Below are 15,159 nucleotides of genomic sequence, written 5' to 3'. Positions count from 1 at the left end.
CACATTAACAAACAGAAGAATAAAAACCATATGATCCTCTCAAGAGAAGCAGAAAAAGCCGTTGACAAAATCCAACACCTATTTCTGAAAAAACCCTTCAGAAAGTGGACATAGAGGGAAACTACTTCAACATAATAAAGGCCATAAATGACAAACTCACAGCTAACATCATTCTCAATTATGAAAGGCTGAAAGAATTCCCCTGGAAGTCAGGACCAAGACAAGGATGTCGGCTCTCACCACTACTCTTCCTGAGTTGAGAAGTGGAAGTCCTAGCCACAGCAACCAGGGAAGTAAGAGATAAAAGGAATCCAAATTGGAAAGGAAGAAGTAAAACTATCACTATTTGCAGATGACATGATACTACACCTAGAGAATCCTAAAGACTCTACCAGAAAACTTTTAGAGCTCATCCATGAATTTGGCAAAATTGCAGGATACAAAATCAATACACATAAATTGACAGCATTTCTACATACTAACAATGAAAGATCAGAAAGAGAAATTAGGGAAGCAAATCCCGTTTCCCATCACATCCAAAAGAGTAAAATACCTAGGAGTAAACCTACCTAAAGAGACAAAAGATCCATACTCTGAAAACTTTAAGACAATGATGAAAGAAACCAAAGACAACACAAATAGATGGAAAGACATACCACGTTCTTGGACTGGAATAGTCAATATTATCAAAATGACTATACTACCAGAGGCAATCTACAGATTGAATACAATCCCTATCAAATTACATAGGACATTGTTCACAGAACTTGAACAAAATATTTTAAAGTTTGTTTGGAAGCACAAAAGACCCAGAATAGCCAAAGCCATCCTGAAAAAGAAAAATGGAGCTGGAGGAATCAGGTGGCCTGACTTAAGACTATACTACAAAGCTACAGTCATCAAAACCATATGGTACTAGCACAAAGACAGACATATAGATCAGGGGAACAGGATAGAAAGCCCAAAATAAACACACACACCTACAGTCAACTAATCTATGACAAAGGAGGCAAGACTATACAATGGAGAAAAGACAGCCCCTTCAATAGGTGGTGCCGAGAAAACTGGACAGCCACATGCAAAAGAATGGAATTAGAATACTTCCTAACACCACACACAAAAATAAACTCAAAATGGATTAAACACCTAAATATAAGACCAGATACTATAAAACTCTTAGAGAAAAACATAGGCCAAACATTCTCTGACATAAATCACAACAACATCTCAGATCTACCTCCTATAGTAATGACAATTAAAAAAAAACAAAAACAAATGGTACTTACTTTAACGTAAAAGTTTCTGCACTGCAAAGGAAACCCTAATTGAAACAGAAAGACAACAATATTTGCAAATGAAGCAAATGAAAAGGGATTAATCTCCAAAATTTATAAACACCTTCTGCGGCTCAATACCGAAAAAAAGACAACCCCATCAAAAATGGGCAGAAGATGTCCAAAGAAGACATACAGATGTCAAAAAACACATGAAAAGAAGTTCAGCATCACTGATTATTAGAGAAGTGCAAATCAAAACCACTATGAGGTACCACCTTACACTGGCCAAAATGGCCATCATCAAAAAGTCTACAAATAATAAATGCTGGAGAGGGTGAAGAGAAAAGGAATCCTATTACACTGTTGGTTTGAATGTAAATCGGTGCAACCACTGTGGAAAATGGTATGGAGATTCTTCAGAAAACTAAAAATATAATTACCATTTGATCCAGCAATCCAACTCCAGGGGATCTATCCAGAAAATACCGTGACTCTGAAAGATACATGTACTCCAATGTTCACTGCAGCACTATATGCAATAGCCAAGACATGGAAACAACCTAAATGTCCACTGACAGAGAGGTGGATAAAGAAGGTGTGGTACATATACACAATTGAATATTACTCAGACATTAAAATCAAAGAAATAATGGCATTTGCAGCAACATGAATGGACTTAGAAGTTATCTTGCTAAGTGAAGTCAGTCAGACAATGAGACACCAACATTATATGTTATCACTTAAATATGGAATCTAAAAAAAGGACACAATGAACTTCTTTGCAGAACAGATACTGCCTCACACACTTTGAAAAACTTATGGTCTCCAAATGAGACAGGTGGGGGGCAGGCTGGGGGTTTGGGATGGAAATGCTGTAAAATTTGGTTGTGATGATCATTGTACATCTATAAATGTAATAAAATTATTAAGTAAATAAATAAATAAAATGTAGGGGGAAAATAGAGGTAATATTTTGTCTAGGAATGCCAGCAGGAATATGTGATCAGTGACTGGTAAATAAGCAAGTATACAAGTCTTTCTCTGGAAATCATCCTCATACCTCAAGCATAGAATATATTAACCCTCCTTATTTGTACCACCACTGGACCCTGGGTATAGCCTTATAATTCCACTCACAATTCTATATTTGTAAATTCTTTGATTACATATATTATTGAGCTATATGATTTTTTGAATCCAAGAAGTAATTTTTATTTATTGTTATATCCTCAAGAGATAAGGCCATGCCTGACATTTATAAATTGCTCCATATTTTCAAAATAATTTAACTGGCATTAAATGCATGCATAACTACAAATTTTAGGATTATTATAAATTTCTTTGTTTTTTACCCATGAGAATTGTGATATCATTCAACTAAAGGATGAATTAAAGTTAACCCAAGTATTTCTATTTCCAAAAGATAGAAATATCATCATGCTTGTGTAATGAGTTGATATTTTATCTCTGCTTTACCATTTAATTACAAAATGAATATTTATATATACATATGCATACATATGTGTAATAAACAGTCAAAATAATTGCTATTACAGGGTATTTTTATTATGTTTTCAAAATATATTTTAGGGTATCTAGTAGGTTATATTTGCATTCTTTTGATATTCCATAAATACTTAAAATTGTATTTTCTTTTTTGTTTGCTTTTTAGGGCTGCACTTGCAGAATATGGAGGTTCCCAGGATAGGAGTCCAATTGGAGCTATAGCTGTCAGCCTATGCCACACCCATAGCAATGCCAGATCCGAGTCACATCTGCAGCCTACACCACTGCTCATGGCAATGCTGGATCCTTAACCCACCGAGTGAGGCTGGGATCAAACTTGCAACCTCATGGTTCCCAGTCAGATTGTTTCCACTGTGCCAAAATTGGAATTCCTTCAAATTACATTTTCAAAATTAATAGTTACATTAATTTATCCTACTACTTTTTTTGGTTTTAATTTTCTTTTTTATTATTTTTTTTGATAGTTATTTCCCCAATGCAAATTTTTTTTCTACTGTACAGCATGGTGACCCAGTTACATATACTTTTATAATACTCTTTTTTTCTCACATAGGTATTGTTTTCTTCTTTTTTTAATTCATTAAGTAATATTGATATTATGTATATATTACATTTCATATTTAGTCTGTATTCCATATATATGTATCTTGTTTGTTGATGTTGGTCAGAGAATGGATTAAGAATAAACTATCAGGGAAAAAGAAAGTCTATTCAGCAAGCATTGCTGGGAAACCTGGACAGCTGCATGCAAAGCAATGAAATTAGAACACACCCTCACATCATGCACAAAAATAAACTCAAAATGGCTTCAAGACTTAAATATAAGTCAAGACACCATCAAACTTCTAGAAGAGAACACAGGCAAAACACTCTCTGACATCAACCTCATGAATATTTTCTCAGGTCAGTCTCCCAAGGCAACAGAAATAAGAGCAAAAATAAACCAATGGGACCTAATCAAACTGAAAAGCTTTTGCACAGCAAAGGAAACCAAAAAGAAAACAAAAAGACGACTTTCAGAATGGGAGAAAATAGTTTCAAACAATGCAACAGACAAGGGCTTAATCTCTAGAATATATAAGCAACTTATACAACCCAACAGCAAAAAAGCCAACAACCCAATGGAAAAATGGGCAAAAGAACTGAATAGACTGTTCTCCAAGGAAGATATACAGATGGGCAGCAAACACATGAAAAAATGCTCAACATTGCTGATTATAAGAGAAAGGCAAATCAAAACTACCATGAGATACCACCTCACCCCAGTCAGAATGGCCATCATTAAGAAGTCCACAAATAACAAATGCTGGAGGGGCTGTGGAGAAAAGGGAACCCTCCTGCACTGTTGGTGGGAATGTAAACTGCTACAGCCACTATGGAGAACAGTCTGGAGATACCTTAGAAATCTATACATAGAACTTCCACATGACCCCACAATCCCACTCTTGGACATATATCTGGACAAAACTCTACTTAAAAGAGACAAATGCACCCACATGTTCATTGCAGCACTATTCACAATAGCCAGGACGTGGAAACAACCCAAATGTCCATCAACAGATGATTGGATTCGGAAGATGTGGTATATATACACAATGGAATGCTACTCAGCCATAAAAAAGAATGACATAATGCCCTCTGCAGCAACATGGATGGAACTAGAGACTCTCATACTGAGTGAAATGAGTCAGAAAGAGAAAGACAAATACCATATGATATCACTTATAACTGGAATCTAATATCCAGCACAAATGAACATCTCCACAGAAAAGATAATCATGGACGTGGAGAATAGACTTGTGGCTGCCTGATGGGAGAGGGTGGGAGTGGGAGGGATCGGGAGCCTGGGGTTATCAGATACAACTTGGAATGGATTTACAAGGAGATCCTGCTGAGTAGCATTGAGAACTATGTCTAGATACTCATGTTGCAACAGAACAAAGGGTGGGGGGAAAAATGTATACATGTAAGAATAACTTGATCCTCATGCTGTACAGCGGGCGGGGGGGAGGGGGAGAATAAGCTATCAAATAGGGTAGCTACTAGCAGGATACAAAGTTACTTAAATTTAAATTATACAAAATTGAAATTCACTTCTTAACCTAATTCCAAGTGCTCAGTAGCTATCTGTGACTGGTGTCTGTCCCCTTGGACAGTGTAGCTATAGAACATTTCCATCATCACATAAATTCTACAGATCAGTGATGATATAGATAAGAATTTGGTCTTAGAATATCTATTTACTTAGATACTGTATTAAAGGAGGTACTTGTTATGGACTGAATGTTTGTATCCCCCCAAATTTACAAGTTGAAGCCCTAACCCCAAATATTTAGAGATGGGTCTTTGGGAGGTAAATTGGGGTTATATGCTTTTTATGAGAATAGGGCCTTCGTGGTGGAGTTAGTGCTCTTATAAGAAGAGATACCAGAGAACTTGCTCTCTATCTTAGCTATGTGAGGATAGTGAAAAAGTTGCAGTCTACAAGCCAGAAAGCATGCCCTCACCATAACCTGACCTTGTTGACATTCTGAAGTTATAATTTCATGGTCCAAAACTATGGGAAAATAAATATCTTTTGTTTACATCACCCAGTCTATGATATTTGTTTTAGCTCTGACTGCCATAATGACTAATACAATACTGAACAACACATATACATGACAGTAAAGAAACTTTTTATGTTAGATGACAAAGAGGATTTCCAAAGGCTATCTCTAAAACTTAGCTTAAAATATATCAAATACGGATGGAATTATATGTATGCATATGTATGTGTTTGTATGTATTTGTATGATTTTACTAATTATGAACTTAAAAAATAAATATACTTCTTTGGAATGGCAGGAGAAATCAGGAAGCAGGTTTTCCATGAAGCTCATAAGCTTATGGAAATAATGAAATCTCCCAAGTTACAATAAGCCATTCTGATCTTTCCATCATTAATTAACTTGTCAACTCCAGGGACCATAAATTGTAAGAAGTTGTCCTAGTAACAGTAAGAAATATAAGGCAGCCTTTCAAAATATCATAATGTTTTTGTCTAACCTAACAGCAATCATCAATTTGAGAATATGTTAGTCAATTAATATTTTAGTACCACAATTTTGCCAAGTAATACTTAGTCAAATATTATATTTTCTCATGGATGAATTTTATATTTTCATTAAATTTTAGGCATGCCCTTAGGTTCAAAATATGAATATGCATTTTTGTTTTGTCTAAACATTCCTCAAAAAAGAATACATTACTTTTAACAAAACATTATGAAAAACATGAAGAAAAAAGTAAGAGAAATGCAAATATTGTAACATGTGAGAGTTAATATCTTAAATATTAATGTTAGTTAATTTTGTTAATATTAATGCTATTTATTAATATAATTAATATAAAATATTGGTAAATATTTTAAATATTAATAATACTATAAATGGAAAGTATTCCCTTTCTTTATTCCTCATTGGTAAAATCTAAATAAAAAATATGAAAGAATTCTAGTTAGTTTTAAGAGTTTTGGACTTTCCCATATCCAAACTAGGATTTCACAAAGGTCTTGAAGAACTATTTGTTCTATTTAGAAAAAGAACAAAAAGAACAAATAGCTGCCCATGAGATTTGCACCTTAAATTAAAAAATCCATAACGTGTATAACTACAGTTTGGTAAAGTTAAATCCAATGACCTCTCTAAGTTGGAGATGTTTTCCAGTTAGGATGATGTGGCCTTACCTGTTATAGAAGCAAAAACCAGCACAACATGAAGATTTCAGGCCTGCTGAGCTGAATCACTCTTAAATCTAGTTAACTTAGCAAAACCCAGTTATTCATGTGCCTTTTGGTCATCTGTATGTTTTCTTTGGAGAAATGTCTATTTAGGTCTTTTTTTTTTTTTTTTTCTTTCTTTTTAGAGCCATATGGAAGTTCCCAGGCTAGGGTTTGAATCAGAGCTGCAGCTGCCAGCCCACACCACAGCCACAGCAACATGGGATCCAAGCCACATCTGTGACCTATACCACAGCTCACAGCAGTGTAGGATCCTTAACCCATTGAGTGAGGCCAGGGTTTGAACCTTCATTGTCATGGATCCTAGTTGGGATCATTAACTGCTGAGCCCTGAAGGGAACTCTCTTCTGCCCATTTTTTAATGGAGTTTCTTATTTTGATATTAAGAATATGAGCTGTTTGTATATTTGTCAGTAGCAGTGTTTACAAATATTTTCTCCCATTCCATAGGTTGTATTTTCATTTTGTTTATGGTTTCCTTTGCTATGAAAATGCTTTTAAGTTTAATTAGGTCCAATTCGTTATCTTTGCTTTTATTTCCATTACTCTAAGAGACAGATCCAAAGACATTGCTGTGATTTTTGTTACAGTGTTCTACTTATGTTTTCTTCTAGGAGTTTTAAGTATCTGGTTTTATATTTAGGTCTTTTTTGAGTTTGTTTATTTTTATGTGTAGTATTAAAAAATATTCTAATTTCATTCTTTTACTTGTAGCTGTCCAGTTTTCCCAGCAAGGCTTATTAAGAAACTGTCTTTTCTCCATTGAATATTCTTCCCTCCTTTGTTGTAGATTAATTGACCATAGGTCCATGGGTTTATTTCTGGGCTCTCTACCCTGTTTGAATGATCTATATTTCTTGACATCATTAATAATGAGAGATATGCAAATCAAAATTACAATGAGGTATCACTTCACACTGGTCAGAATGGCCATCATCAAAAAGTCTACAAATAATAAATCCTGGAGAAGGTGTGGAGTAAAGGAACCCTCGTACACTGTTGGTGAGAATGTTAACTAGTGCTACCATATGAACCTACAATTCCACTCCTGGGCATATATCCAGAGAAAACCAAAATTTGAAAAGATATATGCACTCCAATGTTCACTGCAGCACTATTTACAATAGCCAAGACATGGAAGAAAACTAAAAGTCCATTGACAGAGGAATCGATAAAGAAGATGTAGTACAAAAACAAAATGGAATATTAATCAGCTACAAAAAAAAAAAAAAAGAAACAATACCATTTGAAGCAACATAGATTGACCTAGAGATTATCATACTAAGTAAAGTATGCCAGACAGAGAAAGACAAATATAAGACATCACTTACACATGGAATCTTAAAGAAATTATACAAATGAACTTATATGTAAAATAGAAATAAAGCCATTGACATAGAAAACAAACCTATCATTAATAAAGGGGAAATAGAGGAAGGATAAATTAGGAGTTTGGGATTAATAGATACACACTACTATCTATAAAATAGATAACCAGCAAGGACCTAACAGCATAGCAAATTATACTCAATATTTTGTGATAAACTTAGAAGGGAAAATAATATGAAAAAATAGATATATATGTAAGTATAATTGAATCACTTTCTGTACACTTGACACTAACACGACACTATAAATCAACTATACTTCAATTAAAAAAAAAGTCAGTCCATAGAAACTCAATTGCAAAATAGCCTATTCAATTAACTTACTTGTTACTTTTAATTATTTATATAGTTTTATGTAACTCACACTAAGTATAAAGTGTACCATGATTCACATTAATTAATATAATGATTCGGCGGGATACTAAAGGTTTTGGTGAAGTTTTAGTTGACCTTACTTTGTTTTTCCTTCTAAGTAAATAGGTATTGATTCCAAAAGATTGAAGACCAAAGGGCAGAGAGAGAAACTGTTGTCATATATCCAGATTACTATATAGATAGGTAATGGTATAACATTGGTGAATCTATAAGTTAGTTAAATTTAGCAAATTGGTTTTTTCAAAAGATGAAGGAGCCATTCAGGAAACTGACTTTTAGGAGATGAATATTTGAGGAATTGGCCTCCTTCCAGCTACTATCATTGATAACTGATTGCCAGGTGCCCACACAGAGCCAATTTCTGGCTTTGTCAGGATACAAGAGCAGATTCCTTAGAGCAATTACTGACCTAAAAGGAAGCAAAATGCTCAGCAGGGGGCAAGAGGTGCTTAAAGTTTGCCTTAAAGTAGCAAAAACATTTAACTTATCTTGATCTGTGTAGCAGAAATTAAATCACAATGTCTTTTCCTCAAAACTCAACCTTAGTGTATTCTTTTATTTGCTTCTGAGATTTAAATAGATCTTTACTTGTACAAAGAGTAATTGATTTCTTTTCTCCAACAATACTGCTAAATACCAGAAACTTAGCTGGACACAGCATTCATCAGTCTTATCAGAGGTTCTAAGGATATCTGCAAGCATTCCTATGTAATAGAAAGGAGAGATGAGAAATGCAGACACCTCTAAGTTAAGCTTGTAAATATTCTTCATCTAAATACAAATTTTTAACAAGACAATTAGAATGGCTTATCAATATCATTCAAAGTACTAGAAAAGATGAAAAATGGCCTGAATTTTAGGAGGAAACAGGGTTCTGAAATAAATGAACCACACATACATAAAAAACATTATATTCTCAGTAAAATAAAAATAATATTTTACTTATTTAAAAAAGAACAAATAATAAACAGGTAGAGATAAAAATATTAACAGATATACTAGATAAAATAAAGTTTAAATTTTAGGTAATTTGTGATTATGACAATGAAAAAGTAATCATTGAGGAAAAAATTCAATCAATACAATCATGTATCTATTATATGTAAATAATGAGATTATAATAACTTGTAAAGAACCTATTTTTTAAGTTCCCCAAAAGAAAATAGACTAAATGGATAAAATGCTTCAATATAAAGTATAATCACAACATCATACTAGCTAGTTACTCGATTAAATTATCATCATTGTCCAAATTTTCTTTAAAAAAAACTCACTTTTTTTTTTTTTTAGACAATAACATTTGGCTTAAGGACGATATAAAATTAAGATCCAGACACTCCAGGGACAATGTCCATTAAGCTACTGCTCTTAGAGAGCTGAATGAGAAACACTTATTGTGTCCTGGCCTCTGGATTTAGTATAACTCTGCCAAGCAAGAAGAATGCAGAAAAAAATTACATTCAGATTTTTCTGCACCATCTATCTCGAGATAGGGTGTGTAGATTTTCCAGGAATTGATAATTAGGTAGCTTTCTTTTGTTTATACAGAGTCTACTCCTAGTGTCCAAAGCCATTACCTTTCCTTCTTGTTGTCAGGTGGAACTTCTAATTTAATGTGTATTCAAAGACTGCAACTCTCAGTATACAGCATAGATAGGATAAAGAAGAGATGGTAGGAAAAATATCGCAAGATAAGATACAACACTGCATATGCTACAGCAAAGAAAAGAAGGATGCTAAGAAAAGTTCATATTGGGTAAGATCCTGTGTGAGAGCACTGCCTTTTTTATATACTGCTTCTGGACAAAGTATAAGCGCAGAAGTATTCTTTCCAGAATTTCCAAAAGAATTAAGCAGCTTTATTATTATTATTATTATTATTTTGTCTTTTGTCTTTTTAGGGCTGCACCCATGGCATATGGAGGTTCACAGGCTAGGGGTCAAATCAGACCTGTTGCAGCTGGCCTACACCACAGCCACAGCAGTGCGGAATCCGAGCCGCATCTAAGACTTACACCACAGCTCACCGCAATGTCAGATCCTTAACCCACTGAGTGAGGCCAGGGATAGAACCTGCAACCTCATGGTTACTAGTTGGGTTCGTTAACCACTGAGCCACAAAGGGAACTCCAGAACTAAGCAGCTTTAATTGAAGGCTCTAGTAAAAGGTGTTGCACAAGATAATTGTGATGTTGGTTTTGGGATAAAAGCTAGCGTGTATGGCCATTAATTTGCCCTCCAGCTTTATTTATTCACTTATTAATTTTTGTCTTTTGTCTTTTTAGGGCCACACCTGTGGCACATGGAGGTTCCCAGGCTAGGGGTCAAATCAGGAGCTACAACTGCTGGCCTATGCCACAACCACAGCATCGTGGGGTCCATGCTGCATCTGCAAACTAAACCACAGGTCATGGCAATGCTGGATCCTTAACCCCCTGAGTGAGGTCAGGGATCGAACCCACGTCCTTATGGATACCAGTCGAGTTGGTTAACCACTGAGCCATGGTGGGAACTCCTGCCCTCCGGCTGTATATCCAAGTAGGCCTTATATCCAGATTATAATTAAAAGGGTTTGTGTTGATTCTATCTAATTAATCAGAGGAGAAAACTAAGGCTTCTGTGGCTTGACAATATTCTGTCACTTAAGGTAAATATCCAAGTATGTCTCTTGGGTCCTTTTAACAAAATCAATCTATAAAGAATGTGTATACATTTTGCACAGACAACAATTTAGTAGCTGAATTCCAGCTCAAACCAACAACTATCTATAGCTGTACACTTGTTACTTCGATTTCAAAATTAAACTGTGGGACTATATAGATAACATTCTGATAAAGATTTTCATTTTGAACATAAAGGTCATACCATCTTCCCTTTCGTTGATGAGAAACTACTGGAGACTGCAAAGCATTGGGTCATAGGATGGCCAGTCATAATTGGAGGATTTTTGATGCTGATAAGAAGTACACATGCACATGTTTATATTGATGCCATTATACAATCATGAATCTGACTTTTTCAGCTCCAATCACCAGTCTGATCCATGACAACTGTCAATGTGTACCCAGGGATTGGCAAGACACTATAGAAAAGAGAGAGCTCATCTCCCACTTCAGGGATGCTCTTTGTCCTTGACCATCTCTTAGTCTAACTGCAAGGAAGCGGTTCTAAATCTTACTCTGATAGTGGAAGACAGATGAATCCTTAATAGTTTTATAATTTATTCCATAATTAAAGCTTTGGCAATTAAAAAAAAAAACACCTATTTCCTATAGATTTTCTTTGCTCTCCAGAGTGAAAACTACTTACATACAATATAGATGCATAGTAAAATATATCGATTATTCTAGACTGATCCAAATAAAGCTAACAAAGACTTTATTTGGATGACATTGTAACTTCCTTGCAATGATGGAACAAGATTAAGAAATCAAAATTCAGCTTGAATTGCCTGTGAAAACAAGGACACATAATAAGAAAACATGAGTGATCTGTCCCTTATTAACACAAAGCTTGATTTGCTACATAAAGATGATAACACATCCTTCTGCTTCTGATGTTCACATATTAAAGCCCCACCTTTGTTGCAGTTAGTAAAATTATTACTTCAAAATGTGAATACTGGGAATTCCCATTGTGGGTCAGCAGGTTAAGAACTCAACTAGTGTCCATGAGGATTGTAAGTTGGATGCCTGGCCTCACCAGTGGGTTAAGGATCCACTGTTGCCATAAGCTGTGGTGTTGGTCACAGACATAGCTTGGATCTGGTATTGGTGTGGCTGTGGTGTAGGCTGGCAACTGCAGCTTTAATTCAGCCTCTAGCCTGGGAACTTCCACATGCCACAGGTGCCGCCCTAAAAAAAAAATGTGAATATTAACAGATGATTCTCATACATGCAAAAACACTGTCAGTGGGAACTGTGACTTTATGGGCAGTTAGCACAAAATACCAAGCAACAGTTTGTCGTTCCTTGGAAGACGGTTACTTGTAAGTTTTGGGGGCAAAACATTATCAAATTTGGGGGATATAGTTTTAAATATACATTCTGTCAATAGCAGCTCAAATAAGGAAACTTTGCCTTGGGAGATTAATGTGTCTGAGTACATATCTTCTTGGTACTAATGAAAGTAGTGTACATTGCTCTTGGAATCTGCCCAGTTGTGCACTGCAATAGAGTACAAAGTTAAATGTTACAATTGGAGAATTTAACCCTAATTCAAAGAATTCTACAGTATCTTTGTCTTCAAAAGATTCCAATTTATCTGTACTTAAACCTAGTGAGCTAAGGCCATTTTGAATTCAAAAGGATATCTCCGAAGACAAAGTTTACCAGGGAGTGTTTGATCCTGAGGATATAGCTAAATCCTTCACATCAGAAGTTTGCCAAAGTACAGATCATAATTTCACTTACAGTTTTGCTTACAAAACTCAGAGTTTATTGATATTCAGACGAAAGTCTCCTAAAGAAACTTTTGACTGAATGCTCAAAGAGACAAAATTCAGTTCAAAATAACAAGTGGCTAATAGCAGAAAATAATTGTCCAATAATACCATATCATTTCATGTGCAAAAGCTCAGGCATCAGCAGAATAAAAAATAAATAAATAAAGCTTTGGGTAATGACTGGTACAATTAGTTTTAAAAGAAACATACCTGTAATTATTGAGTTTCTTCCTACTCTATCCCAGGCACTGCCCTCTGATTTTCTCTGCTCCATGTTTATAAATCTGTGGCTGCAATCCAAAAAGAAAGAGAGTGATGATTCAGATAAAGAAAGTTCTTTATTTTAATATAATGCGATTTAGATTTTGATGAAGGCACTGAACAAGAGTAGTCTAAAAGTGAAAAGAAAAAAAAAAAAAAAACTAAGAGATGAAGGAAAATAGATACCATCTAAAAAACTGCTAAATTTTCAGAATGGGGACAGGATATTAACATGTAATTTTATGTTTCTACCCCCAAAACATTTTAAAATGTTACTGCTATTCTAAACAAAATATAAAAGATGGAAAAGAACAGTTAGAAAAAAGAGGATGAGAAAATAAAGTACATATGAAATGAAATGAACATGGAATACCCTAATATGTGGAAGCAGGTATAATAAATTTTATAAAAATCATAAATTTTAATTAAGTTTAAAAGTCAAATTCTTTAAAATATCATATTGATAGTAAAAGTAAATATCTAATCAAACTAAATGTCTAATCATTAAGCTTAATTTATTGAATCTTAAATTGTAAGTTATAAAAAAAGGGGGAAGCTGAAATACATGTCTCATATAAGGGAAAATTAAATGATAGAATTTTGTTTTGTCCTCTGATAATTTATAAACATAAAATAAAATGAATTTAATTGTTTACAGATAACCGATATTGTTTAAATCACTAGCAAATACAAAAGAAAAATCAACTTGGTTTATATGAAACATAAAAAGTGGAAATTATTAGAATGCATAATATACAATGTATATTTCCAAACATTTTAACAGTAAGTAATTGCATGATAAAAATCATGCAATTAGGTTGAAATAATAAATTCCAATGATATGTTGTTTACCATTGTTGTACTTAAATATAATAAAAATGAAATAGACAAAAAATTTGTCAAGTGAATTTACCCCGAATTAAACAATAGCAGCACTGTTACTTGCTAACAAAAACTAATCCAAAGTGGAAAATTGTGTTGCATATTCTTTCAAACTTATGAACAATTCCATGGTCCTGATACACAATGCCATGACCCCAAAGCCTTTTCTTTAATTTTTCATTGATTTGAAATCCCCTTGTCCCTAGTAACATCTGATTGGTGGACATTTTCTTTTTTTTTTCACTAAAATTTTGTTCAAGAATTACTTTCTCTACAACGTCTGTCTAATAATGCAGTCAGTCCCCACCAAAACTTCTGGCCTTCCCAGAAACAAACTGAACCTGTCTCTCTTGTACCATCTTCATCTACATGTATTTATCAAAGTTATTACTATTTTGACCATATTCATGTGCCAGCTTATCCAAACAGACTGAGTTTCTTAAAGTTAAGATCTGAAATATATGAATAACAAGTATCTGCACTACTCAGAATCCAGTGAGTATTTTGGCTTTAATATTTTCATTGAATCTGGAGAAAAAGCTAGGTTTATACGGTTAAATAAAACAATGATTTAATTTTATTAACAAAATGTATTTTATAAAATCAAAATAATCATTCATTAATAATAAAATACTCAAGTTATAAATATTTGTTAAAAATTAATTCAAATAAGAAATCATGTAAAAACTTTGCCTGTTGAAGCTAGAAGATAAGTTGTTCTTGACTTGGAGAACATTTATTAAGTTTTATAATACTCATAATTCCTTAAATTACTAGAGAATATATGGAGTCATTGCTTTATCCAAATTGCTTTCCAAAATACTGATTCTATATTGCTTTTGGTAATATTTCATTGCCAAGTTGTAACTGAGTATTTTTAAATGAAATTTATTTAATGAAATACAGGCATTTTTAGAAATCATGTTGATTGTAGTTTCTAAGGAGTATATAAAAATAGAAATAGCCTTCCAACACTATAGTCGTTGTTTTTCTGAAACTCACAGAAAAAGAAAAATATAAGAGAAATGAAGAAGTTCAGGAACCATCCCCAGTTAAAAGAAGAGGAGAATTCACCTGCAGCAACAAACAATGAAAAAGACCTCTGCAGTCTGATAGATACTGAGTTCAAAAGAGAGACAGTGAAAATACTGAAGGAATTAAGGGTGAATATGAAGGAATTAAGAGCAGATATAAATAGTAATGCAGATTTCTTTAGAAAGGAAA

General features: G+C 33.9%; 1 long non-coding RNA gene across 1 annotated transcript in view; it reads right to left on the bottom strand.

Moving 5' to 3' along the window:
* Positions 1 to 15,159, bottom strand: part of LOC110262063 — a 128,483-nt gene that overhangs the window by 11,645 nt on the left and 101,679 nt on the right. The window contains exon 2 of the long non-coding RNA XR_002346585.1: positions 13,003 to 13,082. This is a non-coding gene — a long non-coding RNA (uncharacterized LOC110262063). The remainder of the gene's footprint in view (positions 1 to 13,002; positions 13,083 to 15,159) is intronic.

The sequence above is a fragment of the Sus scrofa genome, chromosome 1 (assembly GCF_000003025.6).
Source record: "Sus scrofa isolate TJ Tabasco breed Duroc chromosome 1, Sscrofa11.1, whole genome shotgun sequence".
Taxonomy (NCBI): domain Eukaryota; kingdom Metazoa; phylum Chordata; class Mammalia; order Artiodactyla; family Suidae; genus Sus; species Sus scrofa.
This window is presented reverse-complemented; position numbering and strand designations above follow the sequence as displayed.